Here is a 21,854-nt window from a genome sequence, read left to right as displayed (position 1 = left end):
ACAACTTCAGGCCTCCATTTTTATAAATCTCCACCAAGAGTCATGAAAGAGCAAGAGAGACATACATTATATACAATATTACGTAGTCACCAGCAGCTAATTTATTTATACTTCACTCGCCCAATCACGCTGCACCGAAGCCGAGACAGTTACCTGCTCTCCTTGTAAGCATGCCACTCACCGTTTGGTTAACAAAATCCGTTCCTTTTTTGTATTTTCTAAAATCTTATCGGAACGTGTTTGTTGTTTTGCTTTATGTAGTAATTTAACGAACCTGCTCCTTGATTTATCTAACAAGCCAAGTGGGCCAATTTAGAATTCTACAATGTACATGTCTTGATGCTAATATTAAAGAACAGCAATAATTTTAGTTGTAATAGCAACATTTTACATTTGCATCTATCCCATGTGTTCATGCATTCATTGGATGATGAAATTATGTTTTAATTGCTCTGCATCACCAGTGTTTAAATGGATACTTGATTTAGGCTGTTACCTCACCTTTTAGTCTCAAATTGATCTTCCAATAGTAATTATGAGCAATAAATATTCACATCAAAAACAATGCATACATACAGTGGTCTGCTAAAGTATTCACCCCCTTCCAAAGTTTTCACATTTTGATGCCACCTGAGCTTATTTCATGATGCTTTCAAATCAAACTTGATATATGGTGTCTTCACAAACAACGTTAAAGTGCTGAAGCTAAAAAATTCAGATAAAATGTGAATAAGTTAGATTAACAGAGAAAACCAAATGATTCTTTGTTGTATAATTATTCAAACCCTTTGCCTCATTAACCCTAAATCACTTAAGGAACAAATAATTTGTTTTTTAAGTTTACAAATAAGGGTAATATGTTTCACCTGTATGTAATCAGTGGTTTAACTTTAAAATTAAACTCCCCCACTTATCTTAGGAATTTTAAGATACAACTCACTTGATCAACCAACAACACAAACATGAAGACAAAGGAGCTTTCCAAAGAAGTCACACATAAAGTGGTGGAGAAGCACCGTTCAGGAGAGGGTTATAAGAAGATTTATAGAAGAAATGGAAAATTTATGGAAGATTGATTTTATAGGTTATAGAAGTGAAATCCATCATTAAGAAGTGGAAGACGTATCATACCACCATGACTCCACCCAGATCGGGTCGCCTATCTCAACTCAGCACCTGGGCAAGCAGGACACTGATTCAAAATGTCATTTATTCCAACAATGACTTTGAAAGATCTGCAAGGCTCTATTTCTGAGATTGGGGTCAGTGTTCATCAATCAACAATATCCCATTCCCTTCACAAAGCTGGCCTCTATCGATAGGTGGCAAGAAAGAAGCCATGACTGAAAAATACATCTAAAGCTCAAAAAAGCAGGAGAATCGTATCGAGTTTGTGAAAAAGCATCATAATGATACTGCAGACATATAGAGAAAAGTTTTGTGGTCAGACGAGACAAAAATCTAAATGTGACATTATTGGAAGGAGGTGAATACCTTTGCAGACCACAGTATACTGTATGTATATGGTATACTGTATGTATATGGTATACTGTATACATGTACTGTATATATGTATATATCTATATATAGTCATGTGGTCCCTGGGCGATTATGATCAGCCGAGACGAATAGCCAAACCAGCTTTAACTCTGAGGGGCCTCCCAAAAAAATGGTGGTTATTTCTGTCGCACGCGGGAATGAAGCGATGCGAAGCGTTTAGCTGAACAGAGCACACGGGTTTATTTCAAAACCACAAAACATGCAAACATGATAATAAATTGATCCACAAATGATTTCATGAAATTAAATCAAGGACAAAAGAAATGTTGAGGCAAGCAGGACGATAAGCATGATGACGTGTGCATAAAATCTCTAAAATATATTTCTCTGGAAGGCGAAAGATAACCAACGATCATTCTGACAGGGATCTCATTGTTTCTTATCGGTCTGCCAAACTGATGGCATGAGCATTATTGTGCTGAGGTGAATAAAATGTTCAAATGTGTGAATGACAGGACTGATGAAATATTCATACAAGGAGGCAATGTTAGCTGAGTTTTCGTGTATTGGCTGGGTTTGCTTCAACTTCAGGACCGTGTGTGTGTGTGTGTGTGTGTGTGTGTGTGTGTGTGTGTGTGTGTGTGTGTGTGTGTGTGTGTGTGTGTGTGTGTTCTTTCCATATGCAAGGTATGTTTTGTTTGTAGGCTTGACTAATGTTGTGCACTTCTATAATTTATTGTTCTCAATGCAATATATCAACACAATCCTATTTGATCTCGAAATGATAAATATTTAATGAAGCATGCAGACATTTGTACACATTGTTCTGTATAATTCCCACAAATGAATTATTCTACTCCTTTTGGACAATATGTTTGTAAGTACAATAGTTTAAATATCTTTCCTATCTTTGTAAATTTGTCTATTCTGTCGTAATTTCCCTCTCCATGTTGATTCATGAAACATGACATTGCAATATAAACAGTCACGTGAAAAAGTAAGTACACCCCATGTAAAGTTTTGACTTTTTCAACATATTTCAACATACAGCTATTTGATCTTCATTTCAACAATATTGATAGATAAAGGTGATATAATATAACAAATATCATGAAACATTTACATTTTGTAGTCCATTGTATAATTTAAATAAACATAAATGCAAATTTCGCAAGTGGAAAACATAAGTACACCCTTGGCTCTAATAGGTGGTATTGCCCCCTTTGGCAGAAACAAGCTCAAGTAGACGTTTCTTATAACTGTCTACCAGTCTCTAACATCGACTGGGAGAAATTTTTGCCCACTCCTCCATGCAGAATTCTTTCAGCTGTGCGATGTTTGAGGGGTTTCTTGCATGCACAGCTCGTTTCAAATCCCCCCACAACATCTCGATGGGATTTAGACCCGGGCTTTGACTTGGCCATTCCAGAATGCTCCATTTCTTTCTTTTCAGCCATTCCTTGGTGGATTTACTTGTATGTTTAGGGTCATTGTCATGTTGCAAGGTCCACTTTCAGTTGAGCTTCAACTTTCCGACAGATGGCCTCACATTATCCTCAAGCACCCACTGGTACAATGAAGAATTCATAGTGGATTCTATGATGGTGAGCTGCCCAGGCCCTGATGCAGCAAAGCTGCCCCAAACCATAATATTTCCACCACCATGCTTTACAGTTGGTATCAGGTTCTTGTGGTCAAATGCTGTCTTTGGTTTTCGCCAAACATGTCTTCTGATACTGTGGCCAAATAGCTCTACCTTTGACTCATCTGTCCAGAGCACATTGTTTCAGAAGTGCTGGTCTTTGCCTCGGTGTTCATTGGCAAACTTTAGTCTTGCCCTGATGTTCTTTCTGGACAGCAAAGGTGTCCTCCTGGCACACCTCCCATGTAGATCAAATTTATGCAGCCTCTTTCTAATGGTAGACTCGTGCACTTTGGCATCAACAGTGGCAAGACCTACCTGTAGGTCCCGTGATGACAATCTGGGGTTCTTATAGACTTCTTTCAGCATCTTGCGGTCTGCTCTCGGGCTGAACTTGCTGGGGCGGCCTGGCCTGAACAAGTTGGCAGTTGTTTGGAATCTTCTCCACTTGTAGATGATCTTCCGGACAGTCGAATGATTGATTTCAAATTATTTGGAGATCTTTTTAAATCCCTCCCCAGACTTGTAGGCATCTATAACCTTCTTTCTGAAGGCCTCAGAGAGCTCTTTTGATCTAGGTATGGTGACGCCGCACACTTCAACAACAAAGAGCAAACCAAACTAAATGTCTGAGGTTTAAATAAGACTGGTTCCTCCAAGATCCTCTCTAACGATGTTCTAATCTTTTGCACCTGAGCTGGTGCACCTGATTCTAATTTTATGTATTTGAAGTAGTGATAAATGTAGGGGTGTATTTACTTTTTCCACATCCGAAATTTGCATTTATGTTTATTCAAATTATACAATGGACTACAAAATGTAAATGTTTCATGATATTTGTTATATTATATCACCTTTATCTATCAATATTGTTGAAATGAAGATCAAATAGCTGTATGTTGAAATATGTTCAAAAAGTCAAAACCTTACATGGGGTGTACTTACTTTTTCACGTGACTGTACCCGTTACCCTCCTAATATGATGCCAAGTCATATAATCTCTGAGAGTTCATCATCATCAGCCTTTTTTAATTTACTGTAGGATGAAGTGCTTCCTCAACTCACATTGGGGGTATTGGTAAGCTCATCACCCTTGCCATGTCTAGGTTGGCAAGAGTTTGGGAGCAATTTGTAATTTGTTCTGGGTTCCAGCATGTATAGTTTTATAATTTCGAGAAACCTGTACTTGATTTCTGTGCACATGCCTAGTGGTTTTCAACCCACGGGCCGCATGTGGCCCAATCAGCACACTGCTGCGGCCCAAGTGACATCCTGTTTAAAAAAGAAAGAAAACTACCTCGTACAAATGGAATTGTCAAATATCCTACGAACGTAAGTGTCAAAACAGATTTATTTTTGACAGTTAATGTACTTGGACTTGGTATGCTCATTTAATTTTAAAAATGTGCTCAAGGTAGACATTTGACAGTGTAGAAATTAGAGGTACTGGTATTGCAGAATGAAGATTTTTATTGCATTACTGTCAGATAGCAGATACAAAACATATTTTTGAAATGGATACACAGAAAGTAAGTTGTGTGGGTGTGGTCCTCATAACACATACATGGAGAGCTGCAAATCTGACCTACTATGGTATATCGGTTGAGAGCACTGCGCCTACCAATGCAGTTCCTTGTTTTCAGCGTCATGTGGCCGGGTTGTTGTTGTCATGGTGACGTATGATTTGTTCCATATTGACGTTCATGCAAGTTCGAATGTTTCTCCAGGTTATCCAGTGCCTCAATCTAAGCCTTGTACCTCTGGGTATAAACCTTACATCAAGAACTGAGTACCAGTTCACTGGTAATTCCCTGTTTGTCGTTAAAGGCGGCAAAAAGGGTTGGCGTCAGGAAGGGCATCCGGCCGTAAAACATTGCTTCAAAAAGGGGACCGAAAAACAACAACAACCACGGTTCCCGAAAAAGGCCAACCCCCGCTTGCGGGGAAAAATGGCCTCTAAAGGTGGTTATTTATTATATATATTAAGACACAGTATACTCTAGTGGTGTATTTTAACCCCAAGCATGAAATGCTGAATATATTAGCTTGTGTGGGCCATAAAATCAGTCGCCTTGACTTTGCCTGCAGGTGGTTCTGTCTGGAATTTATTTTTGCCTGGAGATAGATCAGGCCAAAAGGAAAGCTTGTTTCTAGTTTCCAACGTACTCTTTTATTCTTCCTTACATACTCGTTTAATAAAGTCAAAGTACTGTACGTACATCTATCTCACCATGCTTTTCAATCATGCTTCTTACATGTCGAAGTGTTTGATGCTTTCAGATCCTCAAACAACTTACATAATCATTAGCATTTCAATCATATAAATAACTTGCATATTTGTGCCAAACACCCAGGATATTTTTATTCAAATTCATTATTCAAGCCTCAGGGTCTTCAGGTTTGTGTTTAATCGATATGTGAATTTTTTTTCCTCTTTGATGAATTTTAAAATGGAAATGTGAATATAATTCACATGATGTCACCACATAGTAGATTGGTAGTTTTTTGGATGGAGAACCAGGGCATGATGATTGGTGGTCGGGTGGGGTTTGTTGTCTACAAAGCATTTTGATTCAAGGGATGATGTAATCCAGTAATACACATGACCAGCTAGGCTCAAGCAGAGAAATGTCTTGTTACATATTTATATATATATAGTCACGTGAAAAAGTAAGTACACCCCATATAAAGTTTTGACTTTTTCAACATATTTCAACATACAGCTATTTCATCTTCATTTCAACAATATTGATAGATAAAGGTGATATAATATAACAAATATCATGAAACATTTACATTTTGTAGTCCATAGTATAATTTAAATAAACATAAATGCAAATTTCGCATGTGGAAAAAGTAAGTACACCCCTACATTTATCACTACTTCAAATACCTAAAATTAGAATCAGGTGCACCAGCTCAGGTGCAAATCGTTAGCGAGGATCTTGGAGGAACCTGTGTTATTTAAACCTCAGACATTTCGTTTGGTTTGCTCTTTGTTGTTGAAGTGTGCGGCGTCACCATGCCGAGATCAAAAGAGCTCTCTGAGGCCTTCAGAAAGAAGGTTATAGATGCTTACGAGTCTGGGAAGGGATTTTAAAAGATCTCAAAAAATTTGAAATCAATCATTCGACTGTCCGGAAGATCATTTACAAGTAGAGAAGATTCCAAACATCTGCAAAGTTGTTCAGGCCAGGCCGCCCCAGCAATTTCAGCCCGAGAGCAGACCGCAAGATGCTGAAAGAAGTCTCAAAGAACCCCAGAATGTCATCACGGGACCTACAGGTAGCTCTTGCTACTGTTGATGTCAAAGTGCATGAGTCTACCATTAGAAAGAGGCTGCACAAATTTGATCTACATGGGAGGTGTGCCAGGAGGAAACCTTTGCTGTCCAGAAAGAACATCAGGGCAAGACTAAAGTTTGCCAATGAACACCGAGGCAAAGACCAGCAATTCTGGAACAATGTGCTCTGGACAGATGAGTCAAAGGTGGAGCTATTTGGCTACAGTACCAGAAGACATGTTTGGCGAAAACCAAAGAGAGCATTTGACCACAAGAACCTGATACCAACTGTAAAGCATGGTGGTGGAAATATTATGGTTTGGGGCAGCTTTGCTGCATCAGGACCTCGGCAGCTCACCATCATAGAATCCACTATGAAATCTTCATTGTACCAGTGGGTGCTTGAGGATAATGTGAGGCCATCTGTCCGGAAGTTGAAGCTCAACCGAAGGTGGACCTTGCAACATGACAATGACCCTAAACATACCAGTAAATCCACCAAGGAATGGCTGAAAAGAAAGAAATGGAGGGTTCTGGAATGGCCAAGTCAAAGCCCGGATCTAAATCCCATCGAGATGTTGTGAGGGGATTTGAAACGAGCTGTGTATGCAAGAAACCCCTCAAACATCACACAGCTGAAAGAATTCTGCATCGAGGAGTGGGCAAAAATTTATCCCAGTCGATGTCAGAGACTGGTAGACAGTTATAAGATATGCCTACTTGAGGTTGTTTCCGCCAAAGGGGGCAATAACACCTATTAGAGCCAAAGGTGTACTTACTTTTTCCACATGCAAAATTTGCATTTATGTTTGTTTAAATTATACAATGGACTACAAAATGTAAATGTTTCATGATATTTGTCATAGTATAACACCTTTATCTATCAATATTGTTGAAATGAAGATCAAATAGCTGTATGTTGAAATATGTTGACAAAGTCAAAACGTTACATGGGGTGTACTTACTTTTTCACGTGACTGTATATACCTGTCAGCAATGGATGTGGCTGAAATAGCCGAATCCACTAATTGGAAGGGGTGTTCGCATACTTTTGGTCATGTAGTGTATATATATATATATATATATTTAAATTCAAACTTGAGGTGTTTGTGTCAAAATGAAAGTGGACATCACAAGAATATATTGACAATACACAGCTGAACTCATATCCCTCTACAAGGGCTTCATCTGCAGCTTGATGGAGTGCTGCTCTCTCATCTGGGCTGGCACTCCTGCCTCACATCTTGCTTAGCTTGATCCAGTGGAAACCGAGGCCTTCAAGATCATTGGAATCTCCCGCCATAAAGCTGAGTCCATGGACCTCTCACTTTCCCATTGCATATTGGTGCTTCTGTAATTTCCCGCCACCTTTATGGTTTTGCACCCTCTGCTCTTTCCGTGCATTGTCCCTCCAGGATTTCTGGAGGGTGTACGATGTCCACTATCAACCCTTCTGGTAAAACACCCACTCATTCTTTCCTCTTTTTTCCTATCTGTGGAATTAACTTCCACTGTAGTGAAATTATACCGAAGGTGAACCCAGGGAGTGCTCGCTTATCCCACTAAAAGGGGCGTCTATAAGACCCGGGACAACCGGGGCGCACGGACACTCCAGCGGCACTTACTTTGACATAGTCCTGTAGTTTGCATGGTACGTACGCCCCTATATGCTGCGCTTGCTTTGTTTTACCTATTGATATCGGACATTGCCCATGTAATACTCTGATTCTAATGTCTGTTGCATGAATGTATTTTTACAGGATGTTACTTAAGATCTAAATGATATTAAACCTACCCAAGAGACAAGTCATGTCTGTGCTTGATTTTCACGACATTTAATATCATTTAGATCGACGAAATGACTGAACACAAGATGATCATGGTACCGATTCTCGGTGCCGACGCTCAAGCTGAGGGGTCGGGATCGGAGTTCACCCACTGGCTCAAAACGCTGGAGAATTACTTTGCCGCTCACGAAACAGAGCCCACCGCTGCAGTGAAGCTGTACATGTTACAGTCGAAGGTCCATCACAGCGTTTACCGGAGCATTGCTCGATTTGAGACGTAGGCTACGGCTCTGGCCGAGCTGAAGCGACTATACGTAAAGACATGGAGTGCCGTGCACGGCCGGCATCAGCTCTCCCAGCGGCGACAACAACCATCGGAATCGATCGATCGCTACGCGCAGGAGCTGCGTTACCTATTGGCGGACTGCGTGCAGGAGGTACGGACCCACGAGCAAGTGCAGGATGACCTTCTCCGAGATTCATTCGTCTCCGGAATTAATTCTTGAGTCTTGAGGCTCCGACTCTTGGAGGTCGCGGAGCTGACATTTACGGAGGCACTATGGCTGGCACGCGTCTTTACAGATGCCCGTGAACAATCCACCGCTTATGACCACACACGAGTTGTGGCGGGGACTTCTCAACTCGCGCGACCGGAGAGGGTTACCGCCGAGGATATGGGGGAGGACCCGACCACCACGGCCGAGACTCTGGGTGCTCCTGAAACGGACTCCACTTCCGGCCTAACTGCTGTCGCTGCTGCCCGGCCACGGCCTGACCGGTACGCAAAATGTTATTTTTGTGGGAATCGGCAGCACTCTCGATCTGAATGCCCGGCTCGGGAAGCCATATGCCACCTGTGCTCCACCAAGGGCCATTTTGCAAAGGTCTGCAGGAAGGCTGCACAGGGCATGCGCACCCGCGCGACCCTGAATGGGCTCATCGCTGAGCCAACGGACCGAGCGCCGGACGGGGCGCCTCACTCGGCTTTGATGAGCCGCCCTCCTTCTCGCGGGCCTCTGGCTGCACGCACGACCTTGGTGAGATACACCGGGCCGCCGAAACAAATGGCGCGAACGCGACCGGCCGCGGAGCGACCGACCTTGACTGGCGTTCGAACGCCTTCTTCAAACAAGCGACATGCTCCTGCTTTGGAAACTCCTCTTGGTGTGCGGCAAACGCAGCACGTGACTCGAGCGCCATCTGACGGCGGCTCTTACGAATTACATGCATCCACTCTGGCATATGAAACTGCATATGGCAGTGATCCTTCTCACGTGACTCGAGCGCCATCTGGCGGCGGCTCTTACGACCTACACACACTCACTCCGGCAAATGAAACTGCCGATGAGCCAACCATGCGCTTGTCACGAGGATCCTCCACGGGCTGCCCGAATGACCGGCAAACTGCAGCCGGCGTGGGAATGTCCTCTGACAGTGGGTATTACTATTTATATGCTCCTGCTGAGGCCCAACCTGCCGACGATGCCCGGAAGATTGCAGCCGGAGTGGGATCCACCCGTGAGGCGCGATCTTCTCGCCCGGCCGGTACAATACCTGCCGGGTCTGCCGGCCTTGCGCAGGCCATCATTCCGCTCAAGGTCGCGGGCGTTTTTGCGCAAGCTTTGATTGACACAGGGTCTACGGATAGTTTTATCGATCAACGACTAGTGCATCAACATGGGTGGCCGGTTCTCGGGACAACACGACGGATCTTCATGGCCTCCCAAGGACTTCGGTTGAGCACAAAAGGGGCATGTCGACTGAAACTTGTGGTAAAGGGACACACATTCCCGGACGTGTATCTCATGGTATTACCTGCTTTATGTGCCGACGTTCTGTTAGGACTTGATTTCCTTAAGCGACATGGACATTTGGAAATAGACTTCAGTGGGCCGGACACACTTGCTGTGTGCGCCCTCGCTCAGATGGACGTGGAGCCTCTCTCGCTGTTCCCCAACCTGACCACTGATTGTACCACTGTAGCCGTCAAATCACGGCGCTACTCTCGCGCAGACGCGCAATTCATTGCGGAAGAAACGGCCCAGCTCTTAAAGGACGGTATTATAGAACCCAGTAGGTCACCGTGGCGGGCCCAAGTCTTAGTGGTGCGAAGTGAGGCCCACCGCCGGCGCATGGTAATCGACTACTCACAGACGATTAATCGTTTTACACAGCTGGATGCCTACCCCTTACCGGGGATGGACGCCCTGGTACGCCAGGTGGCCCTGTATTCCGTTTATAGCACTCTCGATCTGCGTAGTGCGTATCATCAGGTCCCCATCTCTAGGGCTGATCGCGTCTTTACAGCCTTTGAATCGGGTCAGCGGTTGTACCAGTTCACTCGACTCCCCTTTGGGGTAACTAACGGAGTCACTTGTTTTCAGAGGGCTATGGATGACCTCGTTGCGAAGGAGAACTTGACCGATGTCTTTGTCTATCTGGACAATCTTACTGTTTGTGGGTATGACCAGGAGCATCACGACGCTAATCTGAAGCGCTTCCTTGAGGTCGCGCGGAAATATCGCCTAACCATGAATGCGGCTAAGTGTCGTTACTCTCTACGCACGGTAGATCTTTTGGGGTACACCGTGACCCATGGCTCTGTCTCTCCGGATAAGGAGCGTCTGCGACCTTTGCTCGATATGGCTCCGCCTAGCGATTGGGCTTCGCTGAAATGCGCTCTTGGGCTGTTCGCCCACTATTCAAAGTGGGTGCAAAATTTCTCTGCGAAGCTCCGCCCCCTCATGGCCTGCGACACGTTCCCCATGGGCCCGGCTGCCATGGCGGCCTTCGAGGGCCTTAAAGCCGACATCGCTGGCGCCGCTGTAGCGACGATTGACGAGAGTGCCTCTTTCGTTTTGGAGAGTGATGCCTCGGATCATGCGATAGTGGCGACTCTCTCCCAAGGGGGACGCCCTGTGGCTTTCTTTTCGCGGACTCTCACCTCCACTGAGCGGAGGCATTCGTCAGTCGAAAAGGAAGCGTACGCGATCGTCGAATCAATTCAGCGATGGCGGCCGTACCTGCTCCGGCGGTGTTTCCAAATCGTCACGGACCAACAAAGCGTTGCATTTATGTACGACACCTTACATGCTCAGCGCATTAAGAATGAGAAAATCACCCGTTGGCGTATCGAACTCGCCGACTTCTGCTACACCATCAAATACAGCCCGGGGAAGGATAACCTGGTCGCCGACGCCTTATCGAGGCCGGCCACTTGCGCGGGGGTTGTAACTTTGGAGGGACTGCGTGTCTTGCACGGCACTATGTGTCATCCCAGGGTGGCGCATTTCGCGCATTTTGTGCGCAGTGGTAATCTGCCGTACTCGATTGAGGACATCCGCCGGATCTGCCGTGATTGCACTATCTGTGCGGAGCTCAAACCGCGCTTTTACAACCCTCCTATGGGGACGCTAGTTAGGGCTACTAGACCCTGGGAGCGCTTGGCGATGGACTTCAAAGGGCCGCTGCCGTTGTCGAGTAACTCTCGTTATCTGCTCACTATCGTCGATGAGTATTCACGATTCCCCTTTGCTTATACGTGCGGGGATATGTCGGCTGCCACGGTTATCCGGTGCCTGCAGAATTTGTTTTCTATGTTTGGGTATCCGGCCTACGTGCATACCGATCGGGGTGCGGTGTTCCTGTCTCAGGAGGTGAGGGGCTACTTGCTCCAGAATAATGTCGCTTCGAGCTACACCACCCCGTACCAGCCCCAATAGCGAATGGGCAGATCGAACGCTTTAATGGGATTATATGGAGGGCCGTCATGCTAAGCCTCCGGACCCTCGGCCGAGGCCTCGATAATTGGGCGTGGTCGCTACCTGCAGCTCTAAACTCGATCCGGGCTCTCCTATGTACCGCCACCAACCAGACTCCTCACGAAAGACTGTTCCACCACCCTAGAAGCTCGGGTAGTATCCAATCTTTACCCAGCTGGCTCGCTGAGCCGGGGCCCGCCTATCTCAAATGAGCGGTTCGCGCTAGCAAGTACGACCCCCTTGTTGATAAGGTGCGGGTCCTCCAGGCTAATCCCGAGCATGCTCGCGTGTCAACGGCGGATGGCCGCGAGTCTACTGTCTCCATACGCCATCTCGCCCCATGTGGGGACGACGACAGGGATATCGACGAACCCATCTACGAGTCTATGGACTCTACCGAAGCTTCCTCTATGGAACTACTACCGTCACTTCCGTCGTCACCCACTCCCTTGCCAGAAGGCGCTGGGGCGCCCCCTCCGACACCCACCTCCGGCGACTATTCCGACGCGGGGGACTCCGGGCTTGGGGACGCCGTACCCGGTAGTTTCCGAACACGAACTGGCAGGGTAGTTCGCCGCCCCGACCGCTATGGGTGGACCGACTGACGTGGATTGACGTGACCCATCCGATTAATGCTGACGCTTGCTTGCCACCTGCCGGGCGGCAGTATAGTTCTAACGGCGGGGAGAATGTAGTGAAATTATACCGAAGGTGAACCCAGGGAGTGCTTGCTTATCCCACTAAAAGGGGCGTCTATAAGACCCGGGACAACCGGGGCGCACGGACACTACAGCGGCACTTACTGTGACATAGTCCTGTAGTTTGCATGGTACGTACGCCCCTATATGCTGCGCTTGCTTTGTTTTACCTATTGATATCAGGCATTGCCCATGTAATACTCTGATTCTAATGTCTGTTGCATGAATGTATTTTTACAGGATGTTACTTCAGATCTAAATGATATTAAACCTACCCAAGGGACAAGTCGTGTCTGTGCTTGATTTTCACGACATCCACATTCTCTCTAATCTCATCCTTTACCTCCAGGCCTTCAAGACAGTTGTTCACGACTATCTCAGATCATTCCGCATCCAAAACCATGATCTTTCCTATCCTGGTTAATCCTCCCCCAACCCCACCCCAAGCCATCCTCCTTACAAATATCCAGTTTTTCCTTCCTGAGAGTTTGCTTTTGTATCCATACTGACCACCCTGTGTGTCCTCCTTATTTGTCCAAGTCTCTCTCTATTTTATCCTTCAACCTTGCTGTTTGTGTTTCCTCTCTCTCCCTCTACTGTTCCTTTTATTATGTTGCATCAAGATCCGATCAGTCTTCTAGCTCTTCCATGAGCCTTGACTTTGTATAGAAAAAAATACGAGGATACCTTAACTTAGTAAGAACAGCTGCCTTAACTGGTATGTCCTGGTACACAATATAGCCTACATAACAGCATTCAGACAAAACAGCCACACATTGGAGAAGATAGGGATATGTTCGCTCGAAGGGCAGTTGTGATTGATGGAGGATGTGATTCCATCTCCACCGTGCTGCTGTCTTTCCACCGAGAAGCACGAGGCCTGATTTAGAGCCTCAAGAGGCCATAAAACACATAATGTTATCTCATAACATTATAGCACCCAATTGTCTGCATTAAAAAAATTCGATCTCCCCCACCCCTCCACTCCTCCTCACTCCCTCTCCTCTATTTTTCTCCTTTTTCTCTCCTCTCTTTCTGATCTCTCCCTTTCTCTTTTTCTCGTCTCTCTCTCCTCTTTCTGTTGTATCTCTCTCTCCCTGTCTCTTTATCTCTGTCTCTATCTCCCTCCCCTTCTCTATATATCCATCTATTTTGTTATTTAACAGCCTTGATATGAAAATGGCCTTGTTTTGAACTACACAGGCAAATGTCAGATCTACAAACTTTCATGTCATGAATAATTCGCCAAGCATCGTTATTAAGCCCTCTACATTTATGGACCGGTTCTCTGACATCACATTTGTATATTGTTACGTATTACCTCCCCAAACCCTGGTTACCTCAGAGTCTGGAGCGAGAACATGGCAGAAAGATTTGTTATTTTGCGTGTTCTAATAAACCATTGTAAAATCACACCAATGCAATTGTAGAACAAAACAAGTAATTGTATTAAGAACTCACATACACAATAATAATACTATTACAGAAATACAATGAAAATGTGACTTGCATCAAATGAACAATACATATAATGGTACATCATTCCCCAATGAAGCAATAAACTCACGACACGCCAACATGAGTAGAATGTAACATTCCCCAAAGTCCATGCATGGATCCCCACGCTGGCTGGAGATTGACGTCGTGCAGAACAGCAAAACAACAGGCAGGTATTGGCACAGCTGTGGATGAGGAGTTACGAGGTGAGAGGTCGATATGGGAATTGACCCGACATGGAAACCAACGGCAATCCACACGGTGAGATCGATATGGAAATCCCAATGACAAAACAAGATGCACCAAACTGACAGCCCCTTCGAAGACAAAATGGCGCATTGGCCTGTAGTGGAGGCGCTGGCTCCCTCCAACAATGACTCACACTTGGTGATAAAACCTGACACACAGGTTTCATTGCACTCGCAATATATGACGATGTCACGGGCAACCCCTTTCCCAGGAAGCCTCAACTCCTTCGCGACCAATATCAAAAAGGTCCGCTCACAGCCTCGATGCAAGTTTACGGCTGTATCTCCCTCATGGCCATCTCGATCTCTCTCCCAATCCTCCTCTCTCCTCTTCCGGCCTCTTTGCCGCATCTCCTTTCTCCTTCACAAACATTTATTTTTACCTTTTACTAAAGTCATCTCCATTTCACACAAAATTCTTAACAACAATATGACCTGAAACTAAAAAAATTCCACAAGTATATAATAACAACAAAGGCTGAAGTGACAGATCCGTAACACTCCCCATCCTCAAGGAAGAAAGTTTGAACACAGTGAAAACTTTCTTTCCATACAAAAAGTATCTTTTACAAACAAAAGTAATACTCACACCCAACAACTACAAATCAAAACTATGGCTGATCAAGTCACTTAAGCAACAACAATTCCAAACAACTCACAGGAATCCTCAAAGTTAATTCACTCTGGATAAACCACCTGCTGGAGATATTTCATCTTAACAGGGTTCATCCGGTAGGGGTGTTGTTTCATGGGAGTGGCCTCCCCCACATCAATATCATGACATACCAGATCGGTACGACCAGGTACATCTGTGAACAAATGCGCAAACTCAGAAATTAGGTTGGATAATTGTCCTTGTTGTTCCCTTGTCAAATGACTTAATTTCTGGTCTAGGTTCCTTCACACTTCAGTGTTCGTCAATCTGGGGCAAGCCTGGTCATCAATGCTATCGAACTTCACACTGACTTCAATCTCTGGATTCTCTTGCACACCGACTACAGGTACGACAGGTGAGACAGAAGCCATTTTTTCCACAGGCTTCCTCTCATAATATTTCTTGAGTCGGTTCACGTGACACAGCTGCCGCTTTTTCCGTCGGTCAGGAGTTGTCACCACATAATCCGTTTCATTGACCCTCCTTTCGATGGCATAGGGACCCAAATACCTAGCCTGTAGTGGATGACCTGGGACTGAAAGCAACACCAGCACTCGGTCCTCAGGTCTGAAATTTCTTATCTGAGAAGTCTTGTCATGTATCACCTTCATTTTGTCCTGTGCTGCTTTCAAGTTTCCTCTCGCCTACAAGTTCCCCCTCTCTTTCAAGTGCCTAACAGTGGTCACATACTCTGACACAGTTGACTGCGACTTCTCCTGTAGCCACTGTTCCTTCACCAGTTTCAAAGGTCCTTGAACTGTGTGTCCAAACACAAGTTGAAAAGGAATGAATCCCAATGAATCCTGAACAGACTCCTTCGTAGCAAACAGCAATAAGAGTATTCCCTCATCCCAATCCTTGTCGCATTCAAAGCAGTAAGTTCTGATCATATTCTTTAATGTCTGGTGAAACCTTTCCAAGGCCCCTTGGCTCTTGGGATAGTAAGCACTTGACCTCACTTGCTTCACTCCCAACAGGTGTACCACTTGCTGAAAAAGCTTTGACATGAAGTTGGAACCCTGATCAGACTGGATGACCTTAGGTAGGCCAACCAGGGTGAAATTTTAATCAAGGCCTTCGCAATAACTGACGCAGTAATTTTCCTAAGAGGCACCGCTTCTGGGAACCCAGTGGAAGCACACATGATGGTCAGCATTTACTGATGTCCAGCCTTAGTTTTAGTTAAAAGACCTACACAGTCAATAATGACCCAGCTGAGTGGTTCTTCAAAAAGCTGGAATCGGTTTTAAAGGCGTTGTAGGGGTTTTCTGATTAGGTTTGCCCACCAGTTGACAAGAATGACAAGATTTACAGAATTCCGCCACATCACGTCGCAATCCTGGCCAGAAAAAATGTGCCAGCATTCTTTCACACGTCTTGTTCACTCCAAGGTGCCCGGCCAAAGGTGTCTCATGTGCCAAACTCAATATCTCCCTCCGGTATGGTTGTGGCACCACAATTTGGAAATGGACTTTCCACTTGTCATTCGCTGGTACCTCTGGTGGTCTCCATTTTCTCATTAATATTTCCCCTTTCATGAAGTAACCAACAGGTACCTTCATATCCTCTTCCTCTGTAATGGCTTTACCAATCAAACTCCAGAGTTCAGTATTTCTGTGTTGCTCTTCAACAAGTCTCTTTCAGGCAAGCACCGTTTCTTCAGCTTTGTTCCCACATTTCTCCGACAGACACTGCATTTTATCCTTTGGTCCAGATGAAACCTTATCATTAGGTTCCTTGGTGTCACTCGCTTTACTACCGTGGCTCCCAGACCTTTCCTCCAATATCTCTATGGAACCCAAATCCACCTCACCTTCCTTCCCATTCTCTTCAGAGCGCTTCCTACCCATAGCATGAGTCACTGCACATGATGGAAAGATTCCTGGAATCTCCTGCTCTAACTTTGCTGTGATATTTTCCATACTGGGCTTTTCAACCAACATTGGATTACCTGAAACTCGACCACAGGCCAAATTGTTCCCGATAATAAAAGATATTCCCTCCACAGTAAGAGTGGCTTGTAAACCTACAGTGACCGGTCCTAACACCAACTCAGACTTTAAATGGATCACATGAAGAGGAGCTTTAACAAAGCCACCAACCCCCTGTAAGAGGACACTAACCCCAGTTGCAGTTTTTTCAGACAATGGCAAAATGCCCTCGACCATCAAAGATTGATGTGTTCCCGTGTCCCTCAATACCGTAACAGGTCTCTGGTTAGTTAAGTCCCCATCCAGTGTAACAAACCCCTTGGAAATAAAAGGTTTGTAACCCTCTTGGACAAGGTCGTTCTCTGATGCAGTGCATTTGGTATGGGGACCTTCACAAGTCACTGCCCTCCAAGGACGATTTCTCGCACTGGCCAACGCATTCGGAGTTGAACTAGCCTGACTCCGATCCTGATTTCTCCTTTTCAGGGTGTAACATTGGGACATCAATTGCCCAGGTTTCTTGCAAAATGTGCAAGTAGGCCCGATGGAAAGTCCCATGGTCTGCCTCGGGCCCCCTGGAAGGTTGGTCTGCCTTGGACAGTCAGTCTTTTGATCACTAAAATTTGAGGTACAGAATTTTGCTCAATTCTCCTCTCCAGGCCGCCTCCACAAGAATTTGCTCTCCAAACCTGATTTAATGTAACTCCCCTGACTACCTCTAGGTGGGAAATTAGGTTTGTGAAAACCCATCCTGTGGGTCAAGTTATCGTCTTCTGCCACTGTTGCGGCCTCACACAACTCAGCTACTTTTATTTCATCCAAATGAAATGTAATGTTCGCGTGGACACAGTTTAAATTCTTCCACCAAAATCAATTGTTGTAAACGGTTAAAGTCTTCCCCGATCTCTTTCGAGTCACACCACCTATCAAACATAGTTTCCTTCTCTCTGGCAAACTCCACATGAGTATCATTCTCGCGCTTCCTGGCATTCCTAAATTTTTGTCGGTAAGCTTTGGGGACCAATTCATAGGCTTTGAGAATGGCTTTCTTCACTATCTCATAATCTGCACATTGGTCAATCAGTAAAGCCGAATAGATATCTTGAGCTTTACCCACCAGAACACTTTGCACTGACATAGTCCATGACTGCACAGGCCATTTTAACATCTGAGCCACCTTTTCAAAGTGCAAAAAGAACTTGCCTACCTCCTTTTCATTTAAGGGTGGAATCATTCTTACATGCCTACCAATATAACAAGAGTTCTGACTTGTTGTCGAACTAGCTGGCACGGATACGATTTCTCTCCATCCTCCCAGTAATTCAAGCTCCTTGAGTTTAATTTCCCTCTGATACTCATTGTCCCATTCCTTTAAGTCGCTTTCAGATCTCCTTTCCTCTGCTTTTTTCTCTGCTCTCTTCTGCTCGAGTTCTCATTCCTTTTCCGCTTTTCTTTCCTCTCGTTGCTGCCTCTTCTCTTCCAATTCCAACTCTTTTAATATTTGCTGACTCTTTTTTTTTTTGTATACAGAATCGAGGCTCATGAAAGAGCTAGCATTTATCACACAAAAAAAAAATCAAACAAACACACAAAGTATATAATTAGGAGAGCGGTAGACAAGATGGGGAGAGAAGGGGAAGCACACAAACACAACATTTGAGAGCAGGGACGTCGGTAGATCTGTGGAAGAGAGAGGGCTGGGTAGGAGGGAGAATATCCCGGATTCTTTGGATTCTCTAACTCTCACCATTATTGGAATCTTCCATGATAAGGCCGAAGCACAAGGTCTGTTTTTTTTTGTGTGTTTTTTTGTATACAAGATCGAGGCTCGTGTGAGAGCGAGCACATGAAACAGACATTAGCACATGAAACACAAAAAACATAAACGGACACATCTATATATATAAAACACAGTTTGTGTGTGTGTGTGTGTGTGTGTGTGTGTGTGTGTGTGTGTGTGTGTGTGTAATGTTACCGATAGACTCCTAAACGGAGAGGCTCACGTACTTGATATTTGGCACAGACATGGCCATTGAGCCTGGTAAGAACATGGCCAACCTAAAAATTGATTTCATAATATTTTTTAACCATATTTTTACCTCAGCGCATTTCAGCGAGGAATATTATGCACGGAATCTGACCGGTTGCAGAGCAGCGCGCTGATTCGCTCAGAGCGATCACGTGATGTTCCTTGCCGCCATTAACTCAGTTACGCGTTCGCACGTATTTCAGAGCGAAAAGCAATTGCCTTTTTTCACATTTCAGCGACGAACATTGCCATTCACACCACATAGGTTTTTTTTCCCTTTCATCTTTAGATCCATATTTTTTGCCATAACGTAGCGCATTATGGCTCTCTCGAGCTCGAGTTAGCCAATCAGCTGGGAGCATGAGGCCACGTTGGCCACGCCCACGACAGGACGCAGAGTTGCAATCGATCGCTCAGAGCGATCCCGTGATGTTCCTTGCCGCGCGATTGCGTTTTTTCTATTTCAGCGAGGAACATTGCTATTCACACCACATAGGTTTTTTTTTCTTTCATCTTCAGATCCATATTCTGAATCGGTGGCAGAGCAGCGCGCTGATTCGATGATTCGCGCGCCCTCCCCCCTCTCCCTCCCCGCCCCCTCCCCCTCCTCCTCCCCCCTCACCAGCTCCTCCCCCCCTCCCCCCTCCCACCCCTCTCCTCTCCCATCCCTCCCCCTCCCCTCCCCCCTCTCCTCCCCTCCCCCACTCCCCCTCCCCCCTCTTCTCCCTCACGTTTATACACGGAATGATGGGTACTTCCCCCCCCTCTTCTCCCCTCCCCCCTCTCCTCCCCTCCCCCCTCTCCTCCCCTCCCCCCCGTTCCCCTCCCCTCCTCTTCCCCCTCCGCTCCCCCGCCCGGCAATGCCGGGTACTTCTGCTAGCATCCGTCCCCCTCCCCTCCCCCCTCTCCTCCCCCCATCCCTCCCCTCCCCTTCCCCCTCCCACTCCCCCCTCCCCCTCCTCATCCTCCCCTGCCCCTCCCCCTCCCCCTCCCTCCCCATCCCCCTCCCCCTCCCTCCCCATCCCCCTCCCCCTCTCCTCCCCTCCCCCCTTCTCCCCCTCCCCCTCCCCCGTCTTCTCTCCTCCCCTCCCCTCTTCTCCCCTCCCCCCTCTTCTCCCCTCTCCCCTCTTCTCCCCTCCCCTCCCCCCTTCTTCCTTCCCCCCTCCCCCCTCCCTCTCTCCCCTCCCCCTCCCCCATCACCCTCCCCCTCCCCCCCTCTCCTCCCCTCCCCCCTCTCCTCCCCTCCCCCCTCTTCTCTCCTCCCCCCCCTCTTCTCCCCTCCCCCCCTCTTCTCCCCTCCCCCCCTCCTCCCCTCCACCCGTTCCCCTCCACTCCCCTTCCCACTCCCCTCCCCTCCCCCGCCCGGCAATGCCGGGTACTTCTGCTGGTAAAACAATAAAGGGAGGGGGAGACAAGATGGGGAGAGAGAGGGAAGCACACAAGCACAATAGTAGAGAATAGGGACATCAGGAGATCTGTGGAAGGAATAGGGCTGGGGGAGGGGGAGGGAAGGGGTACACGGAATAAAACAAAATGACACTACTAGGAATACAGGAATGAAGTCCGAGATTGAAAGACGTGGATTTGGGGTGTATTATTAACGGTGTCTCACTGTTGCTCTTGCATCGCAGACATGCCGGTTGCCTCTCTTTTTTACCTCTCCTTTTTTTTCGACATGTCGTTTACCTCTATTTTCTACCGCCTCTCCCCTGGTCTCACACCCTACGTTCTTGCAACCCTCCGACCCTCCCCAGTAATTGCAGGATGCATCCATTGTTCTAGTATTAACCCTCGCTGGTTACGTTTCCTAGATCCAAGTACACTGTACACCTCACCTCTTTTGTTCCTTGCGACTCTGTCTGAGGAACCACCTTCCTGAGCCTGGTTGACCATACTCTTCCCTCCAGGGCTTCAAGCAGAATCTTCACGACAATCTCATGTCACCCCTCATTCTTACCTATCATACTCTTTACCCCCATTTACCCTGCAGGTTGCTGAGCTTCCTGTCCTGTCTCTCTCCCTCTTTTCCTGTTCATTCATTATTCCCTCCCTTATTTGTGTCAGAGTTGCCTTGCTGCCCCAAGGCAATTCATATCCTCCGTCACTTTCCTCTCCCATGATCCTCGATTTTCTATAGAAAGAAGGTTGTGTATGTGCTCCTTGATAGTTATTTGTATGAGCATTTCATGAATTCACTCTGCTTTGCATATGTAATAAGTAGATAGCTCATATTAGCTGTAATAAGTAGATAATAAGTAGATAGCTAATAGATAGGCCATGGTGATTATTATGAGCTACATGTACTCGAGTGGCTCAAGGGTTAACCTGCATTTTTACATTAATGGCACGAGGGACCACCTGGAAGCGTTCCGCACCGACATACAGAAATATCAACCCTCGGAGGCCATTTGAATGTCATCATCAGGTCCATCCTATCCGAGAGAATTTTATTGGTCTTTGTGGTGCTTTAAAAAGAAACCAAAGCCTGGACGAAGTTTGGCAAATATTCTGAAGCAGATTTTTTGTTTTTCTTTGTTCATGTATCATCATTGCTGAGGGCGATGTGTGAAAATTCACCAATGGTCAGTGCACGCGTGACTCTTCCATGCACGGAACGAGTACACCCAGAAGAGCTCGTGGTTACAGGGAAGGTCTTTCTTGAGAAAGTAGGACAGCTAATGGATTATGATTGCATATCATGGCAATCCACGTGTCTCTCATGTATGGGTATGTGACTGTCTTAACTGAGACGGATGAGTTTACACTCGCTGGAGTGAAACTATCTCGTGGAAGCACATTCATAGCCATTTGTTTCCAGTTGGC

General features: G+C 45.9%; 1 protein-coding gene across 2 annotated transcripts in view; it reads left to right on the top strand.

Moving 5' to 3' along the window:
- Positions 1–21,854, top strand: part of LOC137432886 (IQCJ-SCHIP1 readthrough transcript protein-like) — a 406,244-nt gene that overhangs the window by 108,276 nt on the left and 276,114 nt on the right. The window lies entirely within an intron of this gene.

Source organism: Myxine glutinosa, chromosome 8, assembly GCF_964187855.1.
Source record: "Myxine glutinosa chromosome 8, kmMyxGlut1.1, whole genome shotgun sequence".
Classification (NCBI taxonomy): Eukaryota; Metazoa; Chordata; class Myxini; order Myxiniformes; family Myxinidae; genus Myxine; species Myxine glutinosa.
The sequence above is the reverse complement of the archived record's forward strand: the minus strand, read 5'-3'. Positions and strand labels throughout refer to the sequence as shown.